Genomic DNA, 14,893 nt, shown 5'->3' with positions numbered 1-14,893 from the left:
ATGTGAACAAAAGGAAAAATTTATTTCTCCTCTGCCAGTCTTTCATTTCCTCAGAGGATTAATTATTTATTTTTCCAGTAATAATTTGTAAAAATGAAGATGTATCAATACGAATACGTAGATGGAATGTTTTTAACACTGCATGAAGTAGCATTTTTCTACACTTATTTTCTTGAATATGTGTCCCACAGACATCTTGCTGAACTTTACCAAATTCTGCTCCAAAATCTATCATAAAACTTATCTCCCATACTCATCCTCCACCCAAGCTAAGGGAACATCCAAGCCCACTTCTGTTTTGCATTACCCTCTTTTATCCTCTGTATAGTAATTATCTCATTATTTGAGACTAGTTTTTGAAAATTAATTAATTGATTGTTTCCATGTTTGTCTTCCAGTATTAGAATAATAGCTATTTGATGGGAAGTCTATTCTTTTTACTGTTTCAATCCCTAGTGTCCATAGCAAGCCATTACACATACAGAGAACTGATGTTTTTCAACTTTGCTTCCCTCATTTGAGAATATAAAAGGGCACTTTAAAAAGTTTATGGAAATTGGAATAAAAAGATGCTTATTTTAGTACAAAAAGTTGAAGTCCATGCATAGCTTTCTCATAATACACATTTTCATGAAGTTTTGGAAGATTCCTTTGTGTGCATGGATTTAAATTCTGATTTGCACCAAAGAAAACATTCCATTCTACTTAACATTAACTTTTGAAGCACTCTCATATTCACCCTTATACAGTACAATTTACTTGACTACGTGGGATTACATTATATGAATATGCCACAGTCTACTAACTACTTAATAATGAATTAGGTTGTTTCTATTATTTTGCTAACACAAATAGTACTGCAACAAATATATTGGCATATATGTTTATATATTTGCAAGTAAAAATAAAATTCCTAAGGAAGAATTTCTTATCAAAAGAAATAGGTATTTTTCTCTTGAAATATTTTGTTAGTTTCTCTCTCAAATGATTGTCCCATTTAAATTCTCTATGTAATGTGTAAGAATGAGTGTTGCTTAAGGAACTCATCAATACAGTGTGGATCAAATGAAGTTTTTTTTATTATTTCATTATGATTGAATATGGGTATATTTCACACATTTAAAAGTCTTTTTTTGCTTTTGAATAGCCCTTTACATATAATTTTTTATCAGGAGTTTATTGATTTATGGCCACTCATTAAAGTGAATAAAATAGCTCATGTGTTTTCTTTTGACTAGGTTCTAGTCTTTTTCTATGCACTCACAATTTTAATTTTTGCACACTCAGACCTATCATTTCTTTCTTTTATGACTATACAATTTACTTTTGTGTTTACAGAGGCTATCCCATTTCAAGATCATAAAAAGTATCATATGCTTTCTATTATTTATTTTTATGGCTTCAGTGTTTTACAATAATTGTGAGTCATCTGAAATTTATCTCCCTGTAAGAGATGAAGTTGTTATACAAGCTTTTTTCCATATGGCTAGCCCTTATCCCCGTTCTATATATTGAAAAATACTTCTGTTCCAACCAGTGTAGAACTCTGCCATCATTATGAACAAAGCAATTAGGTTCCGTATCTGGATTCTCTATTTTGTTTTATTTATAAATATTTTTCAATTTCTCATGTATCTAGCTCTCTAAAATTACCCTGTGTCTAACTGTTTTTGCAAGTATCAACTTATGAAATGATTTGGCTATGTCCAAGAAAATCTTGATATTTTAATTTGAATATACTTAAATGTATTGATTTAAATGTACATATTTAGATATAATTAGAATCATTATAATTGTTAAAACAGTCCACCAGAATAGAGTATGCTATTCCATAAATTATTTTTTTCTCCTCAGAATTACTTAAACAGATTTATATCTGTATCTTTTATTTTTATCACAATATTTTAAAAGGTGAGTGGAATTTCCTTACATTTACTGAATAAATAGGTTTTAATTTTAGTGTGGTAAATTGTACCAATCTTTCTTCTCTCTTAAACAGATCAATTCATGTTAATTTGCAGCTTATCTGATTCTTAACTATTAATTTTCAAATATTATTCCTATATAACACAATATTCAATATGACAAGATTAATAAATCATAAACATATGAGCTCAATTAATAAAACTCCAAATGTTAGAGCACGTATTAAAAACATAATACTTCTTATAAACTTAATATAAATAATTTTTACATGCTTGAAATGTGAAAATGGAGTTAAATTTATTATACACTATTGCTATGATTGCAAACAAATGGCTACAAAATGGCTAATACTGTGGGATTAAATTAATTTCTTCACTTTTACTGATCATTTTATTACTCTGATTTTTTTCTTACAGTTAATAATTTTCCTTACCTAATCTAGAACATTAGTGTTACCATGTCAGAGTAACTGGGGTAGCTCATGCAAAGGGCTGTAAGGTGTGCAAACAGGGACACAGGATCTATTTGTGTTTTTCCACCTAATCTGGTATCCAGTTGGGCAGTATTATATTCATTAATTAAGAACATTCCAAACATTTGAACTTATTAACCAGTTACTCATATTTGTGACTTTTATTATTTTTGCTTGGAGTTTATTTGATCTGGAGTAGTTACCAGCTGTAAAGATTTCATTTTATCAAAGCTAAATTTTTCCTTCTTTGTATCAAAAGCTAACTTTTTTTTTCTCTTTGACAACCCAGTGCTCCATAATATTAAAACTTTATATTTTTGGCAAATTGGTAGAGAAATGTTATATTATGTCAAGCTTATAAAATATTAGGCATTAATTTCCTCTGAAACACACGTTTAAAAATCAAGTTTTTTTATTAATTTGTGTATTTATGATATAAGGCAATAATCTAACTTTTTCCCATCTGGAGATTCAATCATCCAGAAACATTTATTGAAGTGTTTATTATGTAAAAGCAAATTTATTTTGTATCTTTCTCATTTGTCAAAGATATACACACACACATATATATTCTATATTATATATTGTATATATTATATATTATATATATTATATTATATATATAATTCTTGTTTCCTACAACATGACATAACTCTTAATTACAGATTTAGAATACTTTAAATATTCCTATTTCATATGTCCTGCCCCTATGTTTCTTCATTTCTTTCGTTATTGTGGGTCCAAATTCTTCCATATAACTTTTTAAAATGTGTCAAGCTCTACAGAATATGCAAATTGAATTAAATGTGCAGAACTATGCTTTCAAAATTTATATCTATAATATAATTCCCTTTTATCATTTACCATAATGTTTTCTGCATATTTTTCTTAGATATCTTTTATAAAATTAGCAAAGTTCCTCTCTAAACCTAATTTGCTGCAACCTTATATCATAAATTATCCCACTACTTCAAATTGTTTTCTTTAAACCCTCTGGTTCTTGTTTTGTTTTGCATCTTTTTTCCGAAGGATTCTTGTTCTATTTTATGGATATTGTTACTTTAGTTACAGAGCATTTTTGTTTATTTTGTTCCTCTGGTAACAATGTCCTGACATCAAGAAGCTGTCGTTAGTATAGCAGCTCCAGGATGACACCAAGGAAGCTGGTTCTATCTCTGCAAACTGTGTCACCCAAAATGTAGGGTGTTATCCTTGTGGTCTGAATATGATAGCTGCACCTCCACATTCCAGGCTATTTTTCAGGCAGAAATAATAAGAATGTCCCAAGAATTCTCTTTGGACAAGATTGTATTTTAGCCAAGAATCTGTCAACAAACCTTTCACCACCATCTCAATGACTAGAAGGGTAGCAGGTTGAGAAGTCAGTAGTTGTGTTTTATGTAATCTATAGTAAAAAATGTTGGGGGGGGGGGGTGGGCTGCTGTGGCATAGCAGGTAAAGCTGCCTTCTGAGGTGCCAGCATTCCATATTTGTGCTGATTCATGTCCAGCCGCCCCACCTGCCGTCCAGCTCCCTGATAACTGTTTGGGAAAAGCAGCAGAAAATGGCCCAGTAATTGGGCTCCTTCTATCCATGTGGGAGACCAGATAAAGCTCCTGACAATTCAAAGCATCTGGGGAGTGAACCAGCAGATGGAAGATATTCTCTGTCTTCCTCTTCCCCATCCATAACTCACCTTCAGATAAATAAATAAGCCTTTTAAAAAAAAAGATAAGGGGTGAAAATTGTAATAGTCCAACTGATGCTCACTTCTCTGGTCCCTTGTTTCACTACAACTTGATGCATTACCTCATGCCATAGGAAGTGTTATTATTTCCTATTTGCTTTTTTTGGACGCTTAATCTTCTTTCTAGACCTGGAGTTCAGAGGACTTGTAATGTCACACCTCTAAGCCACTTGGGTTTTTTAGTTCTGATCGATGAGATTTTCATATTTGGGGAACCTGACATTATTAATTACAACTTTCCTTCATGTATTTTACAGTGGATGTGGAGTGATGACAGGGGTGACTAAAACATATCATTGCAATATTATTTCAACCAGAATCTTGCACCATCTATATCTAGATTGATATGACACTTTTAAAAACAGTATACCCTTTACTCAGTTTTCCCTTATGCTAATAGCATACAACCATGCAACAATATTATAAATACACAATTAACCTTGAAGCAACACCATCAAGCTCAGAATTTATTTGTATTTCACTCTTCTTACCTCTAATATCCGTTTTTCTACTCTAGGATGCAATTCAGATCCCACGATGCATGATTATATTTCCCTGGTCTCCAAATGATTCTTTATCTGTGCTTGTCTTGTACAAATATATTTGTCAGTTATATAGTGGACTGCCTCCCATATTGGGCTTGTGTATTGTTTTATTATTTTTAGTTGGAAGCAATGCTTTGCTAGGAGGAATACAACAGAAGTGTTGCTCTTCTGGGACATGCAATGTCCATAAGTGTTACTGGTAATGTTAACCTTAATCACATGGCATTTTAACCATAGTGACTTCTGCCAGATTCTTCACTGTAAAATTAGTTTTCCACTAGTAATTAATAAATATTTACTAAGAGATAAAACTTTGAGTCCATGTAAATATCTTATTTTAGTTCCGTTTTAGTCTCTATCAGTGGCCCTTGTCTTCAGCAATTATTATGATGATGATTTTCTATTTTGATTATCTGATCTAGATTTACTAATCATAATTCTTCTGTGAGGATCATACCTACTCTCCAGTTATTTATTTGTATCTGCATAAGCAGATTCCATTTTTTAAATTGGGCTTATAATTAAATAACATAGTTATTGATTCAGTTGCCAAAGTTGTTTCTATTTTGGCCATTTAAAGTTCTTCTAATATATGTTTTTTGGCCCATTTTTTTTCTATTTTTAGCACTTTTTTTTTACTTTATTCATGTTCCAATTTCATTCCATTGCACTCAACAATTCAAGTAATTGAGCTCTGGAATTAACTAGGTGCAGAAACTAGGTGAAGAAACTTGATGCAGTTCCATTGGAGAAAAATATTTAGAAACCAAATTTTGGTAGTAGATGTGCTAGCTACTACTTGGATGTCACTATTTCTATATCTTCTAAATGGACAGAGCTGGAGCTTATGTCTATGGACTAATGCTTATGCATAAACATTCACTCACGTATATACACACTATAATTAGCCCCGCATAGCTAATTATCTGTATTTATAATTATATTTATAGCCTTTATTGATGGGCTCTGAGTTCAACTTATATCAAAGTTTATTCTAGTCTTCTCTCTTTCTTTATTAAGTTCTTTCTCAACCCATGAAAGCCTGGCTCTCATTAACGGGTGCTTAGTTTAAACCCAGTTTACAATTAAAGTTGTTTCAAAATCACTATTACATATCCTTGTGAGAAACAAATTTATGTATTATAGTTTCTATATAAAGTCTTACAGTAATTCAAAACAATACCAAAGTTAGTTACATCAGATTCCTTTCTGCCCATGCCTTTCAGTAAGATTACATGATCCATTTGTATTACAATTAGATACATTTGTCCCAATCAGTATTCCACACACCATAACTCCAGTATCATGCTTGTTTGCTTGCTTGCTTGCTTTTTTCTCTTCTCACTGCAACTCATTCTTTATGAGGTTCGGCTCCATGGAGTTTTGACAAAGCATGGAATTAAAATCCATACACAATTCCATAAAGACTGTTACAGCGTTGCCCAGATTTTTGTCTGCAGTCTCTGTTGGAAACCACTGCCCCAAAAGACCCTGAGAACCTTTCATTTCTTTTACATATCTATAGATTTGTCTTTTCCATATTGTCAGGTAAATGAAATACATACCCCATTCTGTCTGGCAAAGTACATTTAAGATTTATTCATGTTTTTGAATCAGCAGAGTATCCCTTTTTATAACTGAATGGTATTCCACTGTACAGATAAACCACAGTTTGTTTACTTATACATCCACTGAATGACATCTGACTTGGTCTCAATTTTTGAAAGACATAGATAATGGCATTGTAAACATTCATATGAAGATTTGTGTGTAAACACAAGTTTTCATTTCATTTTTTTATTTTGATACCTAGCATCAGGATTTCTTGGATGTGTATTTAAACGATTAAAAACTCTCAACTTGCTTTTCCAAAATAGCCAGCATTAGCTTTCCCTCCCAATATTTTATGAGACTTTCAGGTGCTGCATATCCCAGAAAGGAGTTAGTATTTCTAGTTTTTGTTTTTGCCTGTTGTTAGTTTTAGCGATATTAGAAGGTGTGTAATGATATACCATTAACATTGAACTGTGATCTACCACTCACTGGCTTTATGACCGTGGGTAAATTACATAATATCTCTGCTTTAGTCCCCTGTACTGTCAAAAAAGGCTTAAAACTATCAACTTTATAAGGAGGTTTTGAGATTTAAATGAGATAATAAGCATAAAATTCTTGCTACTGATACATATTCCTTGCACATATAATTTTTGATCTGTCACCTTTTTCTTTATAACTTTGGATTTACTCCCTAAGTCATCAAGTTTACTAAACTTGTATTGTAGGACAAAAGAACATCTCTAGATAAATTAAATGATTGACAATTTTAATTCTCATTTTTTGTTATAATAAAGCTATACTGGAACAAATGAAAGATTGACTCCCTTTACTGAATTGTCTTTCTAAGAAATCTGAGTCCTATAATTTACTCAACAGAATTTCTTCTAAATTATTATCAAAAATTTCATCTTAAATAAAATTGCTTGAATTTCATTATTTCCTTCACAGTTATAGAAATAATAAACATATTAGGAATGATTGTTTTAATTCCCATGCTTCTTGATTTAAAAATAAAATATAAAGCTTCCAAATCTTACAAATTAATCTAGAAGAACAGAGTTGTCCTTCTTGAGGAAAGGACTTCAGAAGGAGCAAAGTTTAGGGACCACAGTAGTGTGAGAATAGAGATATGGAGTTTGGCTTACACTCTTTCTTTTGAGTTGACTATTGTCATTGGTGATTATGAGTGTGTAGTTTGGGGTCATAATGTTTGGAATGGAGAGTAAAGTCCAGGAATCTCAGTTGATTAACATTTAAGCCACTCTGTGGAAATGAGAACACACAGAAAAGTAGACAAAGGATTGAGTCTTGGAACAAAAATTCTAGTAGTCAGAAATTAGTATAATGAGGAAACTACAAAATGAGACTGAGAACAAAAGTAAATGAAAATAAATGTATAGTACCATGAGTCCAAGAAAGAACATGTTTCAAAGAATAAAGATAAATAAGTTTAATGAAATCCTGTAGTAAATACAACTAAGATGAAGATAGAGAACTGAGAACGGTATTTAGTAATGTGAAGGGCTATAGTGACCTTGAAAATAGTGGTGAGTATAAACCCCTGACTGGAATGCACAGATGAAGGAATTCAAAAAAGCACTGAGAGCAAATGTAACAATAAATTGTTATTGTTCCTTTCTGAAGGAACAATACATAAGCAAAATTGGCAGTAATGAGAGTTGGAGAAAAATGAGTTTTCATTTTGTAGGATGACAGGAAAGATATGTTTTTCTGTTTGTCAATAGGGATAAATTAGGAAAGAATAAATTGATTATCCAGGGGGACATTTGTAGAGAATTATCCTTGAGTTGTGAACAGAAGATGGGATCACACATACAATTGAGAGCTTTCAAACTGAAAGGAGGGCATCTGTTAAGAGTGAGAAGGTCAAGAAATTCTTAAAGTTTTCATGAGAGGAAAGGTTTTGCAACAGTTGCTTAGGAAAATAGAAAAGATGATGGATTTAGGCAATACAGCCTTAAGTACAGGACAACATCAAAGGCTGAGTTGAAGCTTCAAGTGCATTGCCATTTTTCTCTACCCATATTCATCAATGCAAGTGTGGTATACGTAGAATTTTAACTAGAATTGTGGTTTTTGCCAGAAAGTTGCAAGAAAAAGATAACATGTCAAAAGACTTGAGGGTATGTAATAGTATTCTTATAATTCACAACCAATTTAATCAACAAAAAGAAATAATAAGGCAAGGGCCATTGAACAATGGCAGTGGGATCTAGTCCCCAATAGAGTCAATATACTGTCAGATTGAGAGCCCTAAAGGAAATAAGTGGGATTCTCTAAACTGAGATTTTAGAGTATTTGCTACAGGAAAAATGTTTAGATTAAGACAATGGTTTTAAGAGGTTGAGGGGAAAACAGAATGAAGAAATCAAGGAAATGAAAAGGATTTTAAGAGTTTTAACAAGGGCTGGCGCTATGGCATAGTGTGTATGGCACAAGGAATTTTCCTCAGGACTAACTATGCCGCAAGGCTTAGATGAAAGGTGTCAGTATCAGAGCTAAGGTTAAGAGACAGTGCTAATGAAAGCAGCCATAATGCATGAGAGCACTGCCCAAGGGTGGTGGAATTGGGCTCAGGGGCTAAGAAAGTAAATTAAACTGGCCCCATGGTATAAAAGCAGATAGACACGAAGCAATGATGTCCATTCTATGTATGAGGGGTTTTTCACAAATAGAGAATGAATATTATGAAAAAATATGCATGAATTTCAAAAAATATTGCACCAAAATAACCTGTTTTAATTTTAATGTTCATGAACTTCTTAAAATGACTCCCATCTGGTAAAACCCCATCTAATTTTTTTTTGACAGGCAGAGTGGACAGTGAGAGAGAGAGAGACAGAGAGAAAGGTCTTCCTTTTTCCATTGGTTCACCCTCCAATGGCCGCCGCTGCCGGCGCGTTGCGGCTGGTGCACCACACTGATCCGAAGCCAGGAGCTAGGTGCTTCTCCTGGTCTCCCATGGGGTGCAGGGCCCAAGCACTTGGGCCATCCTCCACTGCACTCCCAGGCCACAGCAGAGAGCTGGATTGGAAGAGGGACAACCGGGACAGAATCCGGCACCCCGACCGGGACTAGAACCCGGTGTGCAGGCGCTGCAGGCAGAGGATTAGCCTATTGAGCCATGGCACCGGCCCCCATCTAATTTTTTGAAAGTTCAGCAAGTTTTCATTTTCATTGGCATAAGGTAAAAAGATATTAAAAACTGGCGGGCGCCGCGGCTCACTAGGCTAATCCTCCGCCTTGCGGCGCCGGCACACCGGGTTCTAGTCCTGGTCGGGGTACCAGATTCTGTCCCAGTTGCCCCTCTTCCACGCCAGCTCTCTGCTGTGGCCAGGGAGTGCAGTGGAGGATGGCCCAAGTGCTTGGGTCCTGCACCCCATGGGAGACCAGGAGAAGTCCCTGGCTCCTGCCATCGGATCAGCGCGGTGCGGCGGCCATTGGAGGGTGAACCAACAGCAAAAGGAAGACCTTTCTCTCTGTCTTTCTCTCTCACTGTCCACTCTGTTTGTCAAAAAATAAAAAAATAAAAAATAAATTAAATTTAAAAAAGATATTAAAAACTGAAAATGTTTAAGTGAGAAATAATGTTAGATTTCCATATGATTCTCTTGGAAAGTTTTTTAATTATTGTAAGTATGTATTCTTTCTATCACCAGAATTTATAAAAGTATACTATGAACAGGTAATATCAAAGCAGCATCACATTGCAGCTCAATTCACAATAGCTAAGATATGGAATCAACCCATAAGTTCATCAACTGAAGACTGGATAAAGAAATTATGTTATATATGTTATATATACACTATGGAATAAGATACAGCTGTAAAAATTGAAATCTTATTGTTTGTAACAAAACGCATGCAACTGGAAACAATTTTACTTATTGAAATAAGCCAGTCCCCAAAAGACAAATACCATATATTTTCCCTGATCTGTGGTAACTATGGGAGTACCTAAAAAGTAATGTATAGGAGTAAAATTGACACTGAGATTCAATGATTAACTATTAAGAAACACTGTTAAGGAACAGTGTTTTTTTTCTTTTCTTCATACTGTTTGGTGAACTCTTTACTTAGTGTATGGTAAATCTTATTAATATAAAGTTAACTGAAAATAGATCTTTTTAGAAATTAATAATGGGAATAGGAGAAGGAGGAGGAAGAAATGTAAGAGTATGGGCAGGAGGGAGGGTATAATGGAAAGTGTCACTATGTTCCTGAATCTGTATGTATGAAATATGCAAAATTTGTATATCTTATATACATTTTTTAAAAAAGGGAGAAAGAGAACATTTGAATTTTAGCCCATCATAGCTAGAGTACTATATGTCATGCTGGAAACTAATCTTTTCACATTTTCTGGCTGAAATTCATCTTAAGCAGATGTAAAAGTTTCAAAATTGCTTAAAATGTTTAAGCTACAAGTTCCATTTTTAGGTTGCTAAATGTTAACTTTCCTTTGTCAACTCAGATAACTCTGACAAGAAAAATGCACCCAAAATATAAATTGGACAATATCTGCCATGTAATGCATGAATATAAAAAGCTAAAACATTTTTGAAAATTCTCAATTTTTTAAAAGATTTATTTATTTATTTGAAAGAGTTACAGAGAGGAGGAGAGGCAGAGAGAGAGAGAGAGAGAGAGAGAGAGGTCTTCCACCTGTTGGTTCACTTCCCAATTGGCTGCAATGGCAGGAGTTCTGCCGATCCAAAGCCAGGAGCCAGGAGTTTCTTCTGGGTGTCCGATGTGGGTGCAGGGGCCCATAGACTTGTACCATCCTCCACTGCTTTCTCAGGCCATAGTAGAGAACTGGATTGGAAGTGGAGAAGCCAGGACTCGAACCGGTGCCTATATGGGATGCCAGCACTGCAGGCAGCAGCTTTGACCACTAAGCCATAGCGCTGGCCCCAATTCTCAAATTTTGAATAAGTTGATTTGTTTATTGAAATATTTTACATTTGAGTCATTGGTGACATTATTGAAGAATGTCTCACTTTTGAAACATGCCGTTTTTAGTCATTTCTCATAATTTTGATAATTGAAAAAATTTGTACATTTGTCTATATAAAAGTAGTTTTTATTGTGTAAGAAATCAAAGCAAATTGGAAATTCAAAGCCTTTACATATAATTTTAAAATATTTTATTATACATTAATTCTGATTTCAGGTAAATAATACTATTGATTTGTTGTGGTTTTTAAGAGAAAACAAATATAGTGTATATTTTATTTTCAAATGTCTTCTATATTTTCTACTATATTACACTTTATTTTAACATAAGTTTTTCTTACTCTGATGTAGCAAATTGCAATTGCAATTAATTATAAACCTTTGACAAATATTCTTCCTTTTTTCTTCTTTTTTTAAAGATTTATTTATTTATTTGAAAGTCAGATTTACACATAGAGAGGAGAGGTAGAGAGAGAGAGAAATCCTCCATCTGCTGGTTCACTACCCAACCGGCTACAACGACTGGAGCTGTGCCGATTCGAAGCCAGGAGCCAGGAGCTTCCTCCAGGTCTCCTGCACGGGTGCAGGGTCCCAAGGACTTGGGCCATTCTCCACTGCTTTACCAGGGCATAGCAGAGAGCTGGATCGGAAGAGGAGTAGCCGAGTCTAGAACTGGTGCCTATATGGGATGCCAGCACTTCAGGCCAGGCCATTAACCCGCTGTGCCACAGCACCATCCCCATATTTAGTCATATAACAGGCTTCCACATCTCCATTAAATCTCCATTAAACTCTTCTTATTAGTATGTTTTCCTTTTGTATTTAAAATATGCCCATACTTATCTGTAAGCTGAAAATATCATCAAATTTATTTTTAATGAGATTATCATAAATACATAAATTTAATTAACAGCTATAAGCTACATAAGTGTAATGATTTACTTTCCAAGTAAAATACTCAAATACAGTATTACATCTGTATATAAAATAGCTCATGTAAACAGAATGGATTCAACTGTGCTAACTTCATCTATGATGAGCTCATACACGATACTGGAAATAATGCACATGCCCTGATATTCATACTGCAATAAAATAATCACATCTCAAAGTGATGCTGAGGAAATGTAGTCCTACCAAAATGAAAATATTACATTTGTTGGAAAATATGTTATACTGCTTCATATTTTAAATTTTAAAATATGGCACTAGCCACATTTCTATAGCAGTTAACTAGTTAATGGCCACTATATTGGAGAATGCATTTCTTGACATTTAAAAATTTCTTCCATAAGGTATATTTCTCTTTCTAGATCTGCAGTTCTTTTTTGTTATAGTTGTAATCATAATTTTCTTCAAATTTCTTAAGAATACACGGCTCACTTGGCTAATCCTCTGCCTACAGCACCGGCACACCAGATTCTAGTCCTGATCGGGGCGCCGGATTCTGTCCCGGTCGCTCCTCTTCTTGTCCAGGTCTCTGCTGTGGCCTGGGAGTGCAGTGGAGGATGGCCCAAACGCTTGGGCCCTGCACCCACATGGGAGATCAGGAGAAGCACCTGGTTCCTGGCTTCGGATCAGCATGGTGCGCCGGCCTCAGCGCGCCAGCCACAGCGGCCATTGGAGGGTGAACCAACGGCAAAGGAAGACCTTTCTCTCTGTCTCTCTCTCACTGTCCACTCTGCCTGTCAAAAAAAAAAAAAAAAAGAATACTGTTGAGCTGTGGGGAGACATCACATTGAAAATGATGATCACAATAATAATATTTTCATCTCTTTAAACACTGTTAAAATTCTTTAATTTTCCATTTTTAAGATAAGGCTGTGTCTTACTCAGAATTATAGACTGATGGTATATAGACCTAGGTTTTATATGTGCTATCAAATTAAAAGACAAAGCATAATCCCTCATGGAGGGAAAATTCTCTGCCTCCCCAAAAGTACCTATTCTTATTATTGAATACAAAGAAAAAAGTAAGTGAAAGTTTTTCCTCTAATAAACAATTCAAGGAGATCACAAACAGTGGAGAGAAAGTTAAAAGTTAATTGAAAGATCAGTTATTAATAAAAGTACCATGTATTATGGTGCCTTCTCAGATTTCATAGCTTTCTTCCTATCATGAGTAATATAATATGGACTCAACTTTAAAAAATTTACAATTCATGGCCGGCACCACGGCTCACTAGGCTAATCCTCTGCCTTGCGGCGCCAGCACACCGGGTCTAGTCCCGGTCAGGGCACCGATCCTGTCCCGGTTGCCCCTCTTCCAGGCCTGCTCTCTGCTGTGGCCAGGGAGTGCAGTGGAGGATGGCCTAAGTGCTTGGGCCCTGCCCCCCATGGGAGACCAGGAGAAGCACCTGGCTCCTGCCATCGGATCAGCGTGGTGCGCTGGCCGCAGCACGCCTACCGCAGCGGCCATTGGAGGGTGAACCAATGGCAAAAGGAAGACTTTTCTCTCTGTCTCTCTCTCACTGTCCACTCTGCCTGTCAAAAAAAAAAAAATTTACAATTCATTATACATCTATGATGTTATACTTTCTTGGTTGACTTAGAAGAGTGTGGTAAATCTTCAATTTATTTTCATATTTGAAGTATTGCAATTACCCCTTCCTTAGTGCCTCTTCAGTGGCACCTTTTCAAATACTTCTTACTTTATAGTGTGAGCCTGGTACAAACTCTAGAATGTGATTCTAACAGATCAGTTTCCTCATTGTGGAAATATTACAAGTTTTGTGAAGACCATTTTCTCTAAAAAACAGAAATTGTTCTTATCTCAACCTTCTATACGATCTATCTTGAACCAAATATTTATTTAAACATTTGATGTCAATGTATTTGCTGAGAGTGTTTGTGATGCTGTGAATAAAATCATGAAGAAAGGAAGTGAAGAATTCTATGTGATTAAGTGGGGGGGGGAGGTAGTTAGAGTTAGCTATAATTTTAGATTCAAAGCTTTTATGAAAGATTACTAGAAAACATAAGACTTTAACTCTTTCGCCTTACCAGATGATAAACTGAGATTGAAAGAGGATAAATTATTTGCTAAGGATCCCATAGCCTGCCAGTGTGAAAACAAAGCCCAGTGTCTTGTATATGAAATTCACCAATTCACTCTTCTTTGAAGAGTAGGATGTTGACCTTCTCTAGTGAGCTGTGCATTATAAATTCATAGATTCTGGGCTTATTTACTGTCAAACCTAACAATTACTCAGGGATATGACTATTCCTTGTAGCAAATGTCACAGATTTAAAAGAAACTCCATTTGCTTGAGAGATTAGTCCAAGTCACCTTTTCTCCTAAGAAAGGAGGGTAAGTGTCAAAAGGGACAGAGAGCTCTCCATCTCCAAGAGGAATAAATGGATCAAGAACCCCAGGCAAGCTGATTTAAACATTTCTCCTCAACACTTAAAAGGAATGTTTAGTGAGTGAATGGATTAAAGAGACTCCTTGTAAAGTCCCTCCAAATTAATCATAATTCTGAGAACTAAAGGATCTATAACCAGAAAAAATAGAGTTTTTTCATTTGCTAACTTAGCTGAGATTTTCTGTGGCTACAGCATTTCTGTTACCAAATATATACAATGTAACAAATCATTTCAATTATCAAAATTATGAGGAAAAACTAAAAATGACATGCTTCAAAAGTGAAACCTTCTTCAATTTTCCTC

The sequence above is a fragment of the Lepus europaeus genome, chromosome 2 (assembly GCF_033115175.1).
Source record: "Lepus europaeus isolate LE1 chromosome 2, mLepTim1.pri, whole genome shotgun sequence".
NCBI lineage: Eukaryota > Metazoa > Chordata > Mammalia > Lagomorpha > Leporidae > Lepus > Lepus europaeus.
The sequence above is the reverse complement of the archived record's forward strand: the minus strand, read 5'-3'. Positions refer to the sequence as shown.